Source organism: Myxocyprinus asiaticus, chromosome 38 (assembly GCF_019703515.2).
Source record: "Myxocyprinus asiaticus isolate MX2 ecotype Aquarium Trade chromosome 38, UBuf_Myxa_2, whole genome shotgun sequence".
Taxonomy (NCBI): Eukaryota; Metazoa; Chordata; class Actinopteri; order Cypriniformes; family Catostomidae; genus Myxocyprinus; species Myxocyprinus asiaticus.
Window position 1 is genome coordinate 17,364,603 of NC_059381.1, and position 10,133 is coordinate 17,374,735.

The following is a 10,133-nucleotide window of genomic DNA, read 5'->3' on the forward strand; positions in this document are numbered from 1 at the left end:
TTAGGCATACTGAAACATTGAGTGTTTTTACAAGTGTATTTCTGGTGTTATATACGTACAAACTGTCAAAAATGTCATGATATATTACAGTTGTTCTTCATTTTGGCATTGTATGTCATAATATCGCCCTTTTTATGATATGTAATGGCATATACTCTTCCAGAACCCACTGATGGAATTTGTTGTTCTAATTTTTTTTTATATTCTTTTGAATCAAATTGGTTTTGCTTCTCATATATGTCTAAATTACCAACATTAATTACATCTTGCAGGACTTATAGCATAAGATCTGTCGTGTATCTAATGACAGGACACACTAAACGTCATCACGGGCATTTGATCCCATGTTTTCAGTAAAATGCCACTGCACATCTAAATGATTAATTGCCTTTTGACTTCTGCGTTAGTTATTCTAAGTATGTTGGGGTTACAGTAAGTGGTATGTGTACATAGCATCATTCTGCAATTTAAGTGACAATCAATTACATACTAAACACTTGTACTTTCTTATTAAATTACACTTATAATTCAGTTATAATGTATGATAAAACTTCCTACTAATTAGTTTTTTTAGATTTAAACATGGATAATACACCACACATTATGAAAAACATAATTGTCAGGGTTATCATCTGCCTAGGATGTATTTGTCCATATTTTTAGTATAATTCTACACATGGCTATGTTTTTGGATTGTAGTGAAATAAGAAAAGTCCAAAGTCCATGTCAAATGTTCATGAATTAACATTCATGTGAGCTGGTGAGCCAGAAACATGCTTCATGATTAGTATAATAATTTTAAGTGTAGAGAGTTGGTTATATTGAAGAACCATATGTCTTTGCTCTGTGATTTCACGGGATTCCATGGCGACCATGGCAACAGTTCTTGGATCTATCTAGGAGTGTGTTCAGACAAATCTGCCCTTTGTATATAAGACAGTTAAGATTTGCCAGATATGGCCGGCACCAGTCTGAATATCTTTATTGCTTAGGAGAATGTCAGTGTAGATTCTGTATTTAAGTAATTCTGCGTAGAAATTGTTAATTCTTCTGCCCATAACATCCTACACAGGTCACCCATTGTGCTGGATTTGATGATGATGGCATTTTCGATATAAGTTAATAATATGTCTCTACAATATGTTCAATATGTGCTAGTACAACAAGACAAGTGACAGAAGTGATGATGGAGACAGATAATTAATTCAAATAGCAAATACCTCAAGGAAAGTGAACCAAAATATATTTCATAACAAAATTCCATCAAACTGAATTGAGTAATCTTTAACCAAATTAAATCAATAAAACTAAAGCTGTTTCTATTTTTTATTTTATTTTTTTTATACCAGGACAATATGATTTTCATGACTTCGGTTCCATTAACAGTCCTTGAACATACATTTTGCTGGCGATGCAGAGGAACATAGTGCTAAAATACTCTGACAGTGTTTCCTGATGCATTATTCAGCAGCAGCCCTGCCTACTGAATCAATAGCATGAAACACACACAGTGTGAAGTCCGGTTCCCAAATGAATGACTCATTTGAGCCGGTCCTTTTGAATCTATAATGCAAAAGACACAGAGAGAACAGTCAACATGTTCACACTGGAAGTCAACATATTGCTACTGAATGTTCCAGTGCCCTGTCAATGACCCCATTCTGATGACTTACTGACAGTGCCATCTCCCATCGGACATTTTGCCATCAGTCCAAATCTGTGGCACAACTAATGGTGTGTTGTGTCAGCAGCCTCTGACATCTGGGTTCTAGTCCCGAGTTAAAACCAGGAAGTAATCACGCTTACATAATCAATGACAAGTGCGATTCATTGGTCCTAATTTTCCTCTAAGATTAAGGTTTTACTCCACTGGGTATATATAAAACCTAGAGCAGATTTCATACTAAAAGTGTGCGTACGCACAAAAATGTCAGATTAATAAAACTGTATGGACGCCAGAACCTGTGCAGACTTTCATGATAAATCCCAGTTAGCAGAGGATTGTGCGAACATCCACGTGTTTTTTCCCCACTCCGAAATAATCATATATGGAGTAAACAATGTCTGTTTTTACTATGCATAACCTTATCTCTATATAATTAGCATATGCATATTGCCATCCAGTCATGTGACAATACTGTGTTTAATGGTACAAGAAACCAGGAAAATAGAAGATAATACACACTGAAGCCTATGTGTTACATGTGAATAGATTCTGCTGCTAAAGGTCTAATCTTAGTACTGTGTCTCTAAACATCCTTTAAACAAGATCAATTTACCTGAGAAACATCATTTTATATCAAGACTTGTTTACAGAGTACATATCTTATTATATTATTACTTTTTCTTATCCTCACACCATTTGGAAATTATGTTTGAGTGTAATAACCAAAAACCTAACCTAACTTATTACATTTTGCTTCTCATTTCATTTTTAAATCTCGTTTAGGATGTTTTTATAGATCCTTAAAGGTGCACTCTGTAACTTTTGTCTTTTTGTCATCTTGGACTTACACCAGTGGTTCTCAAATGTATTTGGACCCCCACCTTGAAAAAAAAAACAAAACAAAAAAAAAAACTTATGTATCAATTCTTCTGAAGCCATTCGATAGTGTTGTGTGAGGGACCAACCGAAATATCAGTGTGTAAAGGTTTCAGCAGGAAGGAAGCGGGAAGCGGGTTGGCAGTCCAGGAAAATCAGCTTTTATTCAGCGTTCAGCTTCACAGACAAAATATAGGCTTTTCAGCTTCATGTAACACTAAACAGGTTCTCAGACACAGCCGTGGCTTTCAGCTACACGCAACTCTCCCTCCCTCACTGGTGTTCTCAGCGGCCTTTTTAAGCCCATCTCCTTCGTCACTTTAACGAGAAACAGGAGTTACGCATCATTAATCACCAGGTGATGGTCCTTACCGCTTCCTCTCTCCCCAGTGACAGACACACGGCCATGTCCCGCTCCACACAGTGTTAATTCATCGTTTCCCCCATTTGAAACTGAGAGCGCACCTGACACTATTACATGCTTTGTGCAGTTCACGCTGTGGTGCCTGCCAAAAGTTTAAACAAAGCAGGAGAAAAAGCAGAGGTGTAGAAATTGCGCACATTGGTTCTTGCGTGTGTTGTCACTATTTATGCTGAATGTGTATAACTGATTTGAGAACGGGTCAGTCTTCCGCGCCCCCCCTTACAATACCTTTGTAATATAATTATAATAAAATTATACTTAATGTCTTTAGGAGTTAAACATTTTTAATGAGGAAACAATTACTGAGTGCACCTTTAAAGTTAATTATTATAAGATAATGATTTTTGCAGTGATAAACACTATCTGACATCATCAGATTGCAGCTTTTTTAAATAAATAAAATGTGCAATGTGTAAGCGTATCTTTTATTTTGTTTGTATGGTATTTTTTATAATGTTTTTCACTGGCTACCGTGAACGGGGTTGTCTTTTCATTTCATGTCATGATTACTGGTAAATGGGGCAGGCAGGAAATTTTATGCCTATGTTCTCCAGTGCTGCACCTGTGTGCGGCTGTACAGTACCGTGTTTCTGATTAGACCTATCCAGACAGCCAACCACCAGTCTTTCCAATGGTCCGTTCAACAACTGAATGTGTTTTACAAAGCCATTCCACGTCAGTCAGGGTCAAGTGCGCATCACAGATCATCTTTATTCAAGTCTTGTATTTTACCTCGTGATTTCTATAAAAGAACACAATTCCAAGCGGATGGCCCTTGGGAGTCAAAAATATCACAAGCCAAGAAATTCTCACTGTCATTAAAATTATGTTCCCTCTGTTCCATATAATGCCATGGGAAAGTCTTCCAAAAGCAGCACATGCATTAACATTATTTCCTTTTCACAGCTAATTATTTAATTATGGCTGTTAATGGGTAAAAAAAATAAAAATAAAAAAAAGTCAGAGTGTGTCCGTTGTGCTCAGGCTTCAGGGCTGAGCCTGTAAAACTGATGTTCTCAAACATTGCTTTGTGTTTGTTTATTTTGCTTTTATTTTTGTATTGTTTATCTAAAATGTATATTTGTTTGGCTTAACTATATTTCTTTGAGTAATTCTGCTGCTCAAATGTTTTTGTTTAGTTTTAGTATTTTTTTTTTTATTATTATTTATTTATTTTATTTTATTTTTTTTGACAGGATAGTCTCAAACTTTTTCTGTCCTTTTATGTACACATATTGCTTTGTGAAGTCAATACTAATATTTGAGTATTTCTGATCTCAAGTTGAAAGTTTGTGTGTCTTGTCTTTTTAGTTCTGGTCCATTTAACGTGGCCAGCGCTTTGTTTATTATTGGTGTTTTCCTCTTTGTTATTGTGTTTTGTTTGTTTGTTTTTTTCGTTAGAAGCTCAAGGCCCAGGTTTGGGAGGCTAGCCATTCCCGTTTGCGGTGGTGGTCTCCCCCGTCACAGAGTGCTGTGTAGATTTCACCACCTATTTCACTTGTGTGCGTGTGTGCAAGTGATATGGTGCACATGTGGTTATAGCATATCTTTTCAGGGGGAACATTTAGCTTGTGGCTAGCCTGCACACTACTGGTAAGCCTCTGCCCTTTTAATATAATTTGTTTTGGATATATTTTGTTATAACTTCTAGGGTGCCATTCAGCTGCTTCTGGCCAGTAGTTCCAATACTTACCCTGTAGGTTGGTTGTATTTTTAACTAACTTTATACGTGCATTTTATCTGATATATGTATTGCCTTGTGTAAGCTAAAAAAGAAAAATATATTTTGTATCCACACCTCCTGCCTTTTGTTGTTGGGAAAACGTGAACCTTTGTGCCCTTCATTGGGTAAACATTTTTCCCTGGAGTATTTTCTAGGGTGGCGTAGCTCTGCTTCCATTTAATACATAAGTCTCAAGATCTGTACAGTGATTATCCCTTGCTACCGCTGGCTACAATGAGATCGGATTAAATTTATATCAAGCTCTGTTGGCAGGATGAACTTAAGTGTATATTGCCAATGCATGTAACGTGTTGGCTGCTGACAATGATGGCAATGACGAAGACGATGATGAGATGAAGAACCCAAGTGCAGTTTATTTACAAAGTGAGAACCAATAACCCTGACTACACGTGAACTAAACTAAACATAAACATGAACATGGCTTGACTTGATTTAAACACGGCTTGACATAAACGTGGCTTGACTTAAACATCTACGATCACATCCAAAACTTGACAACCAGACAATGCAAACATGAGGGCTTAAATACAAGACATGGGAGAACATAAACCAATAAACAAACAGAACTCATAACAAGGTAATTAAACAATAAACCAATGAAAACATGACACATGAACATGGAGGGAAAACAGAAATCACATGACAAGGGAAACAGGAACTAAACATTTCAAAATAAAAGACATGAATCAACAAAATACACATGACATATCCCCCCCACTAAGGGGTGGCTCCCGACACCCCAACACATAAACAAAACACGTAAAACATGACATAAATTCAAAGTTCTGTAGGGAGCGGGGGGGGGTGGGGGATGTGTGTCTTGAGGCGTGGGGCGTGGCAGAGTCCGTGGAGGGTGGAGCCATGAGAGGCTCGAGGGGTGGAGCCATGGAAGGCGGAGCCGTGAGAGGCTCGAGGGGCGGAGCCATGGAACTTGGTGCCCGGAGAGTAGACAAAGACTCGCAAGGCCAGGGTGGAGCCGATGGCAGGGAGGACCAAGGCGGTGCTGGAGGCTCGGAGGAGCAAGGCGGAGCTGGGGGATCGGAAGACTGAGGTGGAGCCGGTGGGACTGAGGACCAAGGTGGAGCCGTAGGGAAGGAGGTCCCCGGTGAAGCTGACAGGTTGGAGGGACGAGGCGCAGCCAGAGGATCGGAGAGCCAAAGCGGAGCCAGGTGGCCAACAGACCAAGGAGGAGCCGGAGGGACGAGGGACCCCGGCAAAGCCAACAGGCTGAAGGACCGCAGTGGAGCCGAGGGAACGCAGAGCTGAGGCAATGTCGAGGGACTGACAGGCCAAGGCAAAGTCCAGGGCATGGAGGGTCCAGGCGGGGTTGGAGGGCCGAAAGTTCCCCTTGCCTGCTCAGGAGAATGAAGGGTGGGTATAAGGGTGGGAACCATCTCCAGGTCCAACTGCTCAAGTGTGGCTGTGACGTGGCATGGAGCAGGCTGAGGCGTTGCTGTGACGTGGCATGGAGCAGGCTGAGGCGTTGCTGTGACGTGGCATGGAGCAAAAGATGGCGCTAGCTCAGCAACCATGACGTGAAACTCTGGCTCGGCGGCGGCCATGTCGTGGACCTCTGGCTCGGCGGTGGCCATGTCGTGGACCTCTGGCTCGGCGGCGGCCATGTCGTGGACCTCTGGCTCGGCAGCGGTCATGACGTGGACCTCTGGCTTGGCGGCCATGACGTGGAACTCTGGCTTGGCGGCCATGACGTGGAACTCTGGCTTGGCGGCCATGGCGTGGAACTCTGGCTTGGCGGCGGCCATGTCGTGGAACTCTGGCTCGGCATCCGCCTCCCCCACAGTGAACGGGGAACCAATGAACCGTAGGGCGAGGTCGATATATTGAGCCAGGCTGAGGGAACTGCGACCGCCAGGCATCAAAAAAGAAATGGACTCATTCAGTCCAAATCTAAAACAGTCTTTGAGGGCAACCTCATTAAAGTCCACCTGGAAAGCCAGATCGCAAAAGTCCTCCACATAGTCCTCCAGGGGACGATTCCCTGACGTAGGCGCAGAAGCCGAACTGCTGGGTTCATGGTTGGGTCAAGTATTCTGTAACGTGTTGGCTGCTGACAATGATGGCAATGACGAAGATGATGATGAGATGAAGAACACAAGTGCAGTTTATTTACAAAGTGAGATCCAATAACCCTGACTACACGTGAACTAAACTAAACATAAACATGAACATGGCTTGACTTGATTTAAACATGGCTTGACATAAACGTGGCTTGACTTAAACATCTACGATCACATCCAATACTTGACAACCAGACAATGCAAACATGAGGGCTTAAATACAAGACATGGGAGAACATAAGCCAATAAACAAACAGAACTCATAACAAGCTAATTAAACAATAAACCAATGAAAACATGACACATGAACATGGAGGGAAAACAGAAATCACATGACAAGGGAAACAGGAACTAAACATTTCAAAATAAAAGACATGAATCAACAAAATACACATGACAATGCATTATAAGACACTACACATACAGATATAAAACAAATTGAATGCTAAACTTTATTTTCTCTGGCTGCCATTCAGTCTCTATTGTGCACTCGCTGGGTCTCTTCCATGCTGTTTAGCTTTTGACACTGGTTCAGATGACAGTGAGTGAGCATTTTTGGGTGATGTGAAGAGATACGGCAGCTTGCCCATATCTCTCCCACACCTGGCTCACTGCTTGCAGGTGAAGTCTCAATTCTTGCGAGTAATGAATAAGTGTGCACAGCTCCTCATAATCAGTTTCTTTGCTAGGATGTGCAGTCGAGTCGAGTGTGTACCTCCTAGAAATGTATACAGTATATGCCAATTTTAGCAACAGGAATTAGTGAAGATTCAGGAACTTTCGGGAAGCTTCTACAATAATTGCGTTAGTTTAATGCGTTGATCTGTCAACTGTTAATCGCAAAAATTAATGCATTACATTTCCCAGCCCTAATTTTAATGCATTCTCAGTAAGTTACGTAAAATTAATACATCTTAATATCGGCTGCATAAGTGACTTCCAATTCGAGTGCTGAAAGGAATATTCCAGGTTCAAAAGAAGTTAAGCTTAATCGACAGCATTTGTGGCATAATGGTAATTACCACACAAATTCATTTCAACTTGTCCCTCCTTTTTTTATGGAAAAAATCTGGGTTACAGTGAGCTACTTACAATAGAAGTGAATGGGGCCAATCCGCAAATGTTAAAAATACTCACTGTTCATATAATAATAAGCTTCACATTTTGCATTTAAACCCTCAAAAATTGTCCCCATTCACTTCCATTGTAAGTGCTTCACTGTAACCACAATTTTTGCTTTTTTTCTTTAAAGAAAAGGAGGGGCCAGTCAAAATAATTTTTGTGCCACAAATGCTGTTGATTAAGCTTAACTTGTATTGAACCTGGAATATTCCTTAAACTTTATACTTTTTTATTTATATGTGGGCAATAAAAAGCTTAATGGTTTAGAATGTGTTTTATAATGGGCTGATGAGATGTGGTCGATGAAGTTAAGCTGGTCATCAAGCACCACTCCCAGGTTCCAGGCTGTCCTGGTTGGCTTTAGTGTGGTTGAACCAAATTGAATGGTGAGGTTGTGGTCAATCGATGGGTTTGCTGGGATCACGAGGAGTTCTGTCTTGGATAGGTTGTGCTGTAGGTGAATTTCCATCTTCCAGGCCAAGATCTCTGACAGGCAGGCAGAGATAATTGCTGAAACAGTGGGGTCGTCAGGCTGGAATGACAGGTACAGCTGCATATCATTTGTTTAGCAGTGGCAGGAAAAGTCATGTGCCTTAATTATTGGTCCAAATGATAAAGTGTAGATCAAGAAGAGGAGGAGTCCAAGTACACCTTTCCTCTCCAGGAGACCTTGAAGGATCTGTCTGTGAGGTATGACTTAAACCATCCAAGTGCAGTCCCTGTGATGCCAAGTTTGGAGAGGGTGGCCAGGAGCATCTGGTGGTTTACTGTTTCAAAATCAGCTGACTGTTCAATGAGAATGAGAACAGATGATTAAGAGTGAGCTCTCACCAGTCGCAGGGTTTCAGCTACTGATGAGGACATTAACCATTGATTGTCCTTTTTTGAAGACAGACTGATGTCTGTTGAATAAGTTGTTCTGTGACAGAAAAGTAGACAACTGGTTGAATACAACCCTCTCAAGAGTTTTAGCTAGGAAAGGTAAGAGAGAGACTGGTCTGTAGTTATAGAATACCATGGGGTTATGTGTTAGTTATTTTTACAGTGGGGTTACTCAGATCTGCTTGAATGTGTTGGGAAATTTTCCAGTTGTAAGAGATATGTTGATGACCTGTGAGTGCGGGCTAGACTAATGGAGCTTGCAGAAGATGGGAGATGATACGGTCAAGGGGACAGGTGGTAGGACTGTTAGAAATAACTACTTTGGAGACCTCAGTCTCAGAGAGAGAAAAGAAAAAGGGAAACAAAGGATGGGATGTAGGAAGAGGGCGGTTGTGGGTGTTTAGTGTAAACGATGCTTGCTAATTTGTCATTAAAAATGTGGCATAGTCATCCTTAGTCAGAGAAATAGTGGGAGGAAGTGTGAGAGGATAGAAAAGATAATTTTGAAAACAGTTTGCGGGAATCTAATTTGTTACTGATCTTATTTTGGTTATAGTTAATTGTAGCAACAGAAACACTAGAGGAAAAGAGGAGAGAAAAGATTGATAATTGCTCTGGTCAGCAAGGTCTTTTGGCTTGCGGCACTTCCTCTCCGCAGCCCTGAACTTAGTGCGGTGATCACAAAATGTCTCAGACAGCCAGGGGCTAGAGGGTGTGGCCAGGGCAGTCTCATTACCAAAATGTCACCGTATCAACTTTTTGCCTGCATCTTCAAAATGTCATTCCATCACAGGCTCTGCCATTTTTCTATTTATTGTGCATGTTCAGAGGTGTTACCAAGTCATTGTTGTACAAGTCACAAGTAAGCCACTTGTATCTGTAAAATGAAATGACTGTGTCAGCTGGCTAGCAAAAAGAAAATACACAGAATTATTTCCTGCCATCAAGTTGTCCCTCATTGTGTTTTTTTTCCCCCAGTAGAATCTTAACACAATCTTTTCTTCGAGAATGCGAACACTGCTCTTTTACATGCAAAATCAGTTCATACTGAGCACTACTGTCAAGGTCCAAAGAAAAGAAAATCATTATTAATATACCATAAAAGTAGTCCATACAACACAAAGCTGTTGTGTGGCCCCAGAAAGCTTGGAATATAATGCACGAGTCATATGGACTACTGTTATGACGTCTTTACTGAACCTTTAATAGTGCTTTATAGTATTTGTCCTTTTTGAAGCTCGACAGCTCCTGCTCACTATAAACTGTTATTCTATGGAATAGAGCTGCTTAAAATATACATTTTTATGTTCCAAGAAAAAGTTACAGCATTTGGGTTTTTAA